We start from the raw sequence: 11,263 nt of genomic DNA on the forward strand, positions 1-11,263 counted from the left end.
AAAAATAAGATGAACCGCTATTATTGAATTATAATTACACAAAATTTTATTTATAGAGACTTATATCTACAAAAGAAAAAAAAACCAATAAAAAAAATATAGAACCCATTAAGAAAATATAAAAATTAAATCAACCACTCAAAATAAAAATATTTTAATTGATTTTTAAAAACTAAATTAAATTCTAAACTTTTTGAAATGTGTCATATTTATGAAGTTTATTTTTCAACTAGCTTGTTTAAAACTTAATTTGTTACTCAAGTATGTGGTATTTTTAACCTTCTAAAATCTTTGAATTTGAGAGACTTTGCAAAAATATAAACGCCCTGATTTTCGTTACCAACACTGATCCCATGCCACCGCACCCGATTTGGCAATAACGCCACTGCTGCTACGCCCTATAATATTTTTCCTCCCTTCAATGTTTTGGCTGCTAGTTCCTCTGTATTCCCTCAATTCAGCAAGAAAAGACCCCGAGGAAGTGACGATAATTCTGGCGATCGGCGACGTCAGCGCCTCGTCAAGAACAGAGATCTAGTTAGTGTTGTATAAAAAACAGAGGTATTGACCTAGCCAAAAACATGCACTAAATCCCAAAATAATTTTATTTTGTAAATAGTAGGCCAGACTCGGCTGGATGCATGTGACGACTGCGAGGTGCATTGATAAAAGGGAGAATTGTGTTTTGGGCCCAGCTGGGCCCAAAAATTAAGAAATGGTCCATCTAACCGACCCATTTAAGCTGAAAACCCATAGGAAGTGTCAAAATTAAAAAGAAGGATATGCACTTTTATTAATTCCAAAAATAACCTTTGCTGATTATGAAAAAAAAAATATAATAAACAAAAAAAGCCAGGTTGGAATTTTGCCCTATGTCTCTTCAGATTTCAAGCCTCCGTTTTCTTCTCTTCGTCTGCGGCTCTTGGGAATTTTGCCCTAATTTTGCTCTCTTCAGCATTTCAAGCCTATAAGCCATTTTCTTCTCTGCCTAGAAGTCGTTTTCTTCTCTGCCTAGAAGTCGTTTTCTTCTCTGTCTAGAAGCCGATTTCTTCTTTGCCTAGAAGCCGTTTTCTTCTCTACCTAGAAGTCGTTTTCTTCTCTGCTTAGAAGCCGTTTTTTCTGTTCCTCCCGAGTTTCTCCATCGCTTGCATCTCAATCTCTGTGGCTTTTTGGAATTTTGCCCTAATTTTGGTCTCTCTTCAGCATTTCAAGCCTAGAAGCCGTTTTCTTCTCTTCCTCCCGAGCACTTCCATCGCTTGCATCTCAATCTCTGCGGCTCTTTCATTTTTTCTCGCATTTGGCTCTCTCGAAAATTTGAATAAGGTATGGATTTCAGTTGGGTATCTCTTGTTGCATATTTGAGGTTAGTAGATTGCCTAAATTTTGGTCTCTTCAGCATTTCAAGCCTAGAAGCCGTTTTCTTCTCTTCCTCCTGAGCACCTCCATCGCTTGCATCTCAATCTCTGTGGCTCTTTCATTTTTTCTCGCATCCGTCTCTCTCGAGAATTTGAATAAGGTATGGATTTCAGTTGGGTCTGTCTTGTTGCATATTTGAGGTTAGTAGATTGCCTAAATCTCGACCTAAATTTTCTTAGTCCAAATCTCTAAACTGTGTTCAACTTGATCTCCGGAGTTCAAGTTAGTGTTCCCATTCAATAATTGACTTCTTGGTTTGCTACTATTATTCGGATGCTGAGAAAGTAATGAGAAAAAGAAAGGAAAAATTTTGAACCATAAATTTTCTTTAATCCTTGAGAATACAGAAAATGCACTTTACCTGCAACTCATGATTCATGGCTTAATCAATCTGATTATATTTTTGTAATTTTTTTTAGATTTTTTTTTCATGCTATTTGTATATTTTAAATTCAAAAAAATATTTGTGAAAAATTGTCATATATACTTGAAAATAATTTATAATTGTTTAATTGGTTGCTAGAAAACCAGGAGAGGAAAAATGGAAAGGGGAAATGGATAACCTAAAAACCCTAAAGTTTTCTTATGGTGCATTGGCTTGAGATGTAGGCACAAGTAACAAATTTATCTCTTTTTATCTATTAGTTTTTTTGACCCTTAAACCTGAAATGTGTTAAACTATTGCTTATGGTTTTGTATGAATCATCTAAAGTATGACATGATAGTTTAAAAGAGAATTCTATATTTGTTACATTTTTTAGGCTATTATCTCTTCATATTATTTTGAAAAGCAACGCTTTATAATTAATATTTAAATATCTCCATTCTCTTTGAATAAGTTTGTAGGCATGTCTGATATAGTAGTACCAACAGAAATTGTCTAAGGGTTTGAGTGAGAATGAGAATTTGTTTTCTACCTAGTGTAAGTATAGGTTAGAGCTTAATAAAACGTGGGGGATTATTTCCTATTGAATGTCTTATAGTTCCATAATTCCAATGTTTTTGGTGTATATATATATATATATATATATATGTTCTGCAGTATTATGTCGAATCGGACACGATTAGATTATTAACATAGGTAAGTAGTAGTGTCAAATTGGGTAGCACTAAAGTAGTTGGAGAGAGAGGTTTTTGCTTATAAAAATGTGAACTATGAATATATAAGTAAAGGGGAATGATAGGGAAAATAAGTTAGAGATTTGTTTTTTTTTTTCCTTTTAAAGCCTTTCTTAGTTTTTAATTTAATGATTTTTTTAATCTATTAATTTCAATCTTTTAATTTCCATTTCAGTTTTACATTTCTCATTTTTGTTTTTTATTTTTATTCTTATTTTTAGTTTTGTTTAGGTTATGTAGTATTTATCAGTCCAAGAGAAGAGAGAAGCTCGGTCTTCATATCTTAGTTCAACTCACCGTTTGTTTATTAGTGCCTATCTTAAAATAATCTTACCGTTGACAATGGTTAGAATAATCAAAAGGAGGAACAAAAATTATTTTTTAAGACTTTAAAGTTACATTTTTTTGTATATACATTTTTTAAAATATAACTTTTTTGTATGGGAACATAGTATATTGTGAGATGAAAAAACTTTTAAGATCACATTGAATATGCATTATTGTTTGTTCAACAATATAAATTTGTGCTTTATTTCAATAGGTTGATGGATGACACAAATAGAATATACTGTTATATTTTCGTGGGAGGCAAACTTGTCCAAAAAAATGATGGCCTTTGGGAATATGTTGGTGGAAGAAGCAAAGGTATTCACATTTATAAAGGAATGACATTTGAAGAATTCACTCAGAAGGTCTTAGAAAAATTCGACATTTCCCTTCATGTGATGAGGATGCACTACACCCTCAAGTTTAACCCTAGAGTCATCCAAGATTTAGAAGATGATGATGACTTGGATAACGTGGATTCCCACAGTGATGACTTTGCAAATGTGTACATAGTCGAGTCACCCGGTGTGGAAGCCATAGAGGCAAATATACCGAATACACAGTTGGCACTTGGGTAATGCGTTTTCACTTGGATGTCTATTTAAAATTTTATGAATATCAATTTTACGCATTATGTAGTCTAATTTTGGTTATGAATGTAAATGCAGAGGTCCACATCCTACGTTTCCTTCGTCTAATGCATCATGCGATGCAAATCCTAATACTATGATGTTATCAAGAGGTTTTGCATCGCGTTGTGCAGCTACTGAGTACACCCCTTTGGAATCGAATCGGTTTCGTGAGGCAATATTAGGTTCCGGACATAAATTTAAGAATGCAGATGAGTTTCAAAATGCAATATACCAAATGTCATTAGCTGGAAGGTTTCAATACAAGTACAAGAAAAATTCACCTACACATATGTCAGTAAAGTGTTCGGTTGAGGATTGTCCTTGGAAGCTAACAGCTCATGCTGTTAAAGGAAATGAAATATTGCGAGTTTATACTTACCAAGTTAATCATAATCATATAGCTCAAGATGAGTGTTCATCTAAGGTGCGGGTTTCTTCCAAGAGAGGTGTTGTTGTTGTTGAAGACGTGTTTAGAACAACTCCAGAATACCTTCCTCGACAAATTTGCAAGGATTTTGAACGTGATCATGGAGTTCAATTGACTTATAACCAAGCATGGCATCTTAAAGAGAAGGCAAAAGAGCATGTATATGGATCTCCACGTGCGTCCTACGCGTATTTACCTTGGTTATGCCATAGGCTAAGGGAAATTAACCTTGGAACTATTGCCGAGTACACTTCTCATGAAGGTCACTTCAAGCAATTGTTCATTGCCCACGCATTTTCAATTCAAGGGTTCACCATGGGGTGTCGACCAGTATTGGCTATTGATTCTTGCCACCTAAGTGGTCCATACAAAGGAGCTCTTTTGTCTGCCATTGCATATGATGCAGATGATGGAATGTTCCCTCTAGCCTTGGGTGTGGTTGGTTCAGAAAATTATGAGGATTGGTATTGGTTCTTGGAGAAATTGAAGGGGATCCTAGATGGTCAAGAAGTAATTATTATATTAGATAGACATCAAGGGATATTGCGTAGTGTTTCGGAGTTGTTTGGGGTAGAAAATCACGCCTATTGTTATCGACATGTGAAAGAGAACTTTTCAAGCTTCTTCAACAGGCAAAACATTAGGGGAAAGAAAGGGAAAGAAGATGCTTTGTTGCTTTTAGACAACATTGCATATGCTTGGTTGGATATAGACTACAATGAGGCGTTTGAAAAACTTGTGCGTTTTAATGGCGACCTAGCAAGGTGGGTTGCGGAGAATAGTCCGGAGCATTGGGCGATGTCAAAGTTCCTTAAAAAACGTTGGGATAAAATGACAACTAATATTGCAGAGTCTTTCAATGCGTGGTTAAGAGAGGAACGCCACCAAACAATTTATACGTTGCTGATGATGCACATGGATAAGCTTGTAGCCATGTTGGACACCCATATGCGTGGTACAGATAAGTGGAAGAGCGTGGTTGGACCCAAAACAGAGGAAAAGCTAATGTCAAATATCACAAGATCTGCTCCGATTACTGTGATGCCTTATTTGGGTGGGACGTTCAAGGTTTTTACTGGAGAAGTTTATTTGGTTGTGGATATGCAGCAACATAAGTGTACATGTCTAACATGGCAAATGTCCGGGTTGCCATGTCCACATGTATGTGCTGTGATCCGTACATTGAGACACGATGTGTATGACTATATCGACCCATGTTTTAAAGTCTCACCCAACAGTTGATTTACTCGGGTCAGTTTCAACCATTACCAACACACAACATGCCTAAAGTTTGTGAGGCTGGGACTTTGCAAGATGGCCAAGGCAACGTATTTCCTAGTCTCCAACCCCTGCAAGTGAGACGTCCTCCAGGAAGACCCCGACAAAGGCGTATTGAGTCACAATTTAGCCATAAGAGAGCTATTCATTGCTCTCGATGCAATGGCATAGGTCACAATCGGTCTAAATGTAATAATCCATTGCCGTGACATGTTCATTTCTTTGCTTGTAAGGTTTTCATTTTGTGTACGATCCCTCATTGTTCCATTATTTGCTTTATGGTCATAGGGTTGTTGCTTTTGGATGTTATGTATTGTCCTTATTATAGACACGATGCACTACCTTTTCATTTTATTTTTTATAAGACTACTTTTTAATTTTCATGATTTGGAGTTGCTTTCATTACTGATTTAATTTGAACTTGCACTTTCAATGTGGTATCCTTTAACTTGATGTATACTTTCACTTCCCTATTTTAAGTATGTCCTACTCACATCATTGGATGCGTGCATTTTTCTTATCACTTAGCTGAACTTTCATAGTATTGTACTATACTTACTGTCTAGTTATTCAGTTGGTCAGTTTATCTGTGCATTACATTCTACTTTTCTATGCCCAATGATGCAGTTATAATATTAACAATGGCTGGTAATGGCTTAGATGGTTCTGCTGCCAGTTCACTCCCACTCTCGGTATGGTTCATCATACTTGCTTATCTTTGTTGTTTTTTGCATTCTTCCGTTGCCAACATACTATTTGAGAGGTTTTCGCTTCTCTAGTACAGTGCCACAAGAACTTATAATCTATAGTCATGCAATTTTAATGTATTGTCATAACATAAATCAGAATGCATGTTGGTATCAAAATGGGTGAAATTTCATTTTATGATATTTTACATATTTGAATTGGTGTGAACAAATTACTCCTTTGTTTATATATAATCTGAAATCATTTTATGAAATTTTCATTTTCAGATACCTTTTAAGTTAGTATATATATATATATTATGCATGAAATTTAAGTGATTTCTTCATGTCCCTTATTATAGTTACCATGTATCAGTTATGTTGGAAAGTTCTGTAATGTTGAAGTTTTAACAATTCAACGTTTATTTATTAAATACTATTATATCAGCTTTGTAAGTTGTCGGGTAATATTTGTGTTCAATTTGGTAATATAGAAAATGTGGTTCACTAACACCATATACAATTATGCTTTAGGGATCTAATGGTCTTCGCTATACAGCTGTGGGGATAGGCAAAAACCATGTCCTCTAGGATGAGGGAGGAGGGTAGAGGAAGGGATAAAGAGAGGTGTTCTGGTAGGAATGGTGATGGGGATGGGATTAACTCTTTAGCCACTTGAGTTATAGGTAACCCTTACCTCTGTAGCCACTTTAGCCACGTCCCCAGGGTAAAATGATCACAATTATTTATGGGGACCTCAATGGTATTGAGACATTAGGCTTCTTTTTGCTTCACTTTCTAAGTGATTTAAATATGAAGGTGGAGAGCCATGCCTTGCCAATTTCTCAGTGCCTTGGACTCTGGACATACCTTTTTTTCGGGTGGCAAATTCTGTATTATTTTTTGTCTCTAAGATTCAAACAATTGACTTAAGCAAGGTGCATAGCTCTCTAGACACTTCATATACCAGTATTTTGAACCAGTTACAGAAATTCATTTACGGTGATTCACGCACTGACCAAGCAAACTGATGTGGCAAACTTGTACCCAATGTGGCTTTTGCCAGGAGCAGTACAGACATTTAAAATTGCTCATGTATATCTTCTTGCAGAATCCTTACAACAATGAAAATACTTCTATAAGTTAACAGAAAAAAAAAACATAAAGTCATAGCACATAACTTTTATTCTCCAACATAAAGTATGGTTTCCAAACTCCTCTTCATTCATTTAATTCTCCAACACTCATGGATTCATCTTATTTATTCTTGTTTTCAAGTGTAAACATACTCTTTGTTTACTATTCTACAAAAAAGTATGTAGTAGCATTTCATAGTGTATCATTACCTTATTTTAAATGCCCACTTCCTCTTTTCTGCAAATTTTAGATTATTATGCCCATTGAATCAGATTCAAGCCTCAAAACTTTCACAAGTTTAGATTAATAGTCCTAGGTTTCATTTATTTTCCCATGAATCCTCACTCAGCTAACAACTTAGGTATGAATGAACTTTGGTCAAACACATGATTCGTGGTATCAAATGATAGTGTACAATTCTTCAATGATAGTTGGTACCATGTGGGAATACTCTCAACAGAAACTTGGATTCCAAACCTTGTCCATGTTCAAAAGGAGCAAGTTAAATAGGATTATTCATTGATTTGTTGATGTTTTCTTTCTCTAATATAATTAGTCAATTTATTTCCATAAATTGATTTGATTTCTTTCTTTTATATATCATGTAGTATTCTCATATTTATTTTTTTCTTTTATAGTCTATTCTGTACATTTTTACTGTTATTGCCTATTTTATATAGCCTTATTCATAAATTTTCAATCCTCCATCTTATAGGATATCTCACTGTTAGTAGCACCCAACCCCATCTAATGTCTTACCCTGCTGTATATTATTTCTAAAGACAAGCAGACAAATCTTTGTAACTTTGAGAAATGACAGCTTTACTTTTTCACTTATTTTATTGCATTACCAACTGCAAGAATGTTGCTATTCCTAACATGTCCATGTTTTCAAACATTGCATGCAGGGCACATTAATGTTTACACGATGCTCAGCTGCAAGATTTAAGAAACTGTGCAACCGATTACCAGAGGCAAAAATTCAAGCCATAAGAGACCTCCAATTTGGAGGTCTCTTAAACTTAAACTGCACAGAGGTGCGCCACAACCTCTGTATCTTTCTAATCCAACATTTCAATGTTGGATTTAGACGGATAGAGTTCTCAGCCCAGAAACACTATCCTGTTACAGCCACCGATGTTGGCCACATTTTCGGCCTCCCAACAGAAGGACGGAATTTTCAGGTGACCTCTACATCATCAGATCATCCATTTGGGACTATTCGGGCATGCGAGGAGAAACTCCTAGACTTACCTATAGGCGAGGAGTTCCGTAGAGCATTCATTTACTACGCATGTGCCACATTGTTGGCCCCCACGTCTAGGCTCAATGGTTGCCGTAACTTATGGCATACCATCCATGAGGATGGATTCCGAAATGACGTTAATTGGGCCCAGTTTGTGCTTGACCAACTGGTTGAAGGAATTAGGCGATACCAACAATCTAAGACCTCTTGGGTACATGGCTGCGTTTTATTTATTCAGGTAGTGAACTTATTCAGTCTTTGTCTTCCATTTTGTTATATAATTTTATTGCACAACATATTCACATTTGCCTATTGATGTTTCTATTTATTTTGCAGCTGCATTATGTCATTAAATTCCAAATTCCTTCAGTCCAAGTCCCCATTACAGTGCCCCCAACATTGGCATGGACTGATGATTTGATTAAGCGACGACTAGTCGCTGAGATAAAGGAGTTTGGAGCATTCAGACATGCTGAGATTTATTTTGTAAGTTATGCATGCATAAATATATTGTCATTACTAGCATAACACTCATTATTTAAGTACTAATCTTCAGTGCTAATTATAGGCGTCCTAGAGATCTCCAACCGTAGAGAGAACTATGGAGCCAGAGACTAATGTGGACCATGACACAAATGTTGATGCTGAAAATAGTGATGTAAGCTGTGAATTTTTCAAAAACTTAATAAATGTTCATTTCATTGTCATTGTAATTTATTTTTACTTCTTAACTACAAAGAAATATGTTGTTGTCACATTTTGTTCTCAAAGATTGACATCAATATCATGTCATAGGAAATATGGCATCAATATCATGATGTAGAACGAGCAATCGACCAATATCAACGGGGCATTCAGCAGCAGCTGAGAATAATGCGTGGCCTTATGCATAAGTTAGGGACTCGCAGACATAGTGGGGTAAATTCAGATACGGGTAGTCACTCTAGCTATGCACCAACCAACACTCCCACAGCCGATGACCATGCATTTCCTGGTGATGAGTACATGGTTTCGCATGCTGCATACCATGTGCTAGACACACCAAATCGCGTTGTCGCCCCTGAGTATGAGTTGCAGCCCAGTGTACCCATTAATGTAGTAAGCGGTAAGTGATAAAATTTATGCAGACACCCATATGGTTAACAACCCAAGTACCCAATCACAATGTATACCTTTGTTGACTAGTTCTAAATCTCATATTGCAGATGGTGAAGAACAACCAGAAGGTAATGTTGTCCCCACAAATAGAAACGTCCGAAGACGCCGAGTGCGTCGAATGGCTCCAAACCTGTTGTCCCCATACATATCCCAACCACAAACGAAACAATCTGCCATCAAAATCGACCTAAAACAAGGAGCTGCACTGGTATTTGGAGACGATTTGGATGCAAGGTAACATACTTGAGTGACACTCCTCTCATTGTATGATAGTGAAAACACAAAAACTAAATTGTATTTTTTTGTAACAGTGAGGAACTAGTGTCTATGCATGACACTATCCTAACCAGAGGCAATTTGGGCTGCTTCGAAGGGAATGGGTGGATAGGAAACGACGTGCATATCATTTCTTATCCCTCTTTATGCATTATTTTAAGTTTGAAAATGAAAGTGTGGTTCTAATATAATTTGTTGCTTACACTTTTATGATATACGGAATCAGGTCGTCGATGCCTACTGTAGATTGTTGCAGTATCAACATGAACCGAAGTCGAAACTTTTTTTATCCCCCTACATAGCTGTAATGATGACTATTCCATTAAATCCTTGCTTATCTTTATTTTTTGTCTTGAACCAGGCATCACCTACAATGACAAACCTGATATTATCCCGTATTTGACATGCAGGAAATGGTAATCCACTCCCAGGCAAAACACTTAGTGAGGGAGGCAGTTATTAGACGCTTTGAACCACATCTGTATCAGATTGATATTCCATATGTCAATGTTAACGAGGTGGATTCCTATGTTTAATGCTTGGATTTGTATTTTTATTGCATGAATGTACAATATTTAGATGTATGTTTAATGACAGTCTATTGGTGCAGGTCTTCTTACCGGTTCTCATAAAGAACCATTGGACATTGTATGTATATGACTTAGAAAACAGGAGAATCCAACTGCTAGATATTCTCGTCCTGGTAGAAAGAAGACAATGTTGAGTGGAGTTCAACAAAATCTGGTAAAGTAACAAGCAACAAGTAATAATTTGTTAGGTATGTCTTCCCATAAAAATTTCAATTGTTGCGTTAATAAATGTTTCAGGCCAAGGTTGTCCTGTGGTTGGCTGCCCACAAAAAAGAGGTATCACCTTATGATTTGAGGACATTCAATTTCATAACACCTGATGTACCCCTCCAAACTAATGAGTGAGTGTTCACCTTGCAGTCCGGGATATTGTATAGGATTGCAATTTATTTGAAGTTCATCTCTTATTTATAATTCCACACTTAATAACGTTTTGGTAATTAGATTGACGTAGGCACGATTGCGGAGTTTTTGTAATGAAATTCATGGAATTGTGGTCAATGGGGGGGTTCTCCAAATCAATCGATGTGGTACGTAGGAGGAATTATCTATGACTATCTCATTATTGTTAAAATAGTTAGAAAAGCCTAATTAATTAATTTGCTGATTTGTTGCTATCAACATGAATGAACGCAGGGGAAATTGAAACATTACAGGTTGAAGATCATGGGGAGTATGTTGTTCTCAGCACAAAATGCACACCGAGACCGTGTTTGGAGAGATTAAAGGGGATTGTAATTTGTGATAAGACTGTATAAAGTTAGCACATTTGTATGTAATTTATGGTGGACAAATGTAGTTATTTAATTTTTTTTTTTTTGGTGCCATATGCGGAAATGAACACTGGGATTATGGGATTAGTCAGAGTTTGATTGTTTTTTGACTTAAGTTGATTGTCATTGCATTGTAAGTAAATAGGGAGAATTAAAGATGATTGTACATTATACACGAAAAACCAACTCCTGACATTG

General features: G+C 36.0%; 1 long non-coding RNA gene across 1 annotated transcript; it reads left to right on the forward strand.

Moving 5' to 3' along the window:
* Window positions 1–10,516: 10,516 nt before the first annotated feature.
* Window positions 10,517–11,017, forward strand: LOC132253590 (uncharacterized). Its single transcript, XR_009465452.1, has 3 exons — window positions 10,517–10,633; window positions 10,747–10,822; window positions 10,929–11,017. It is a non-coding gene; the product is annotated as an uncharacterized LOC132253590 (long non-coding RNA).
* The last annotated feature ends 246 nt before the right edge of the window (window positions 11,018–11,263 follow it).

Source organism: Vitis vinifera, chromosome 4 (assembly GCF_030704535.1).
Source record: "Vitis vinifera cultivar Pinot Noir 40024 chromosome 4, ASM3070453v1".
Classification (NCBI taxonomy): Eukaryota; Viridiplantae; Streptophyta; class Magnoliopsida; order Vitales; family Vitaceae; genus Vitis; species Vitis vinifera.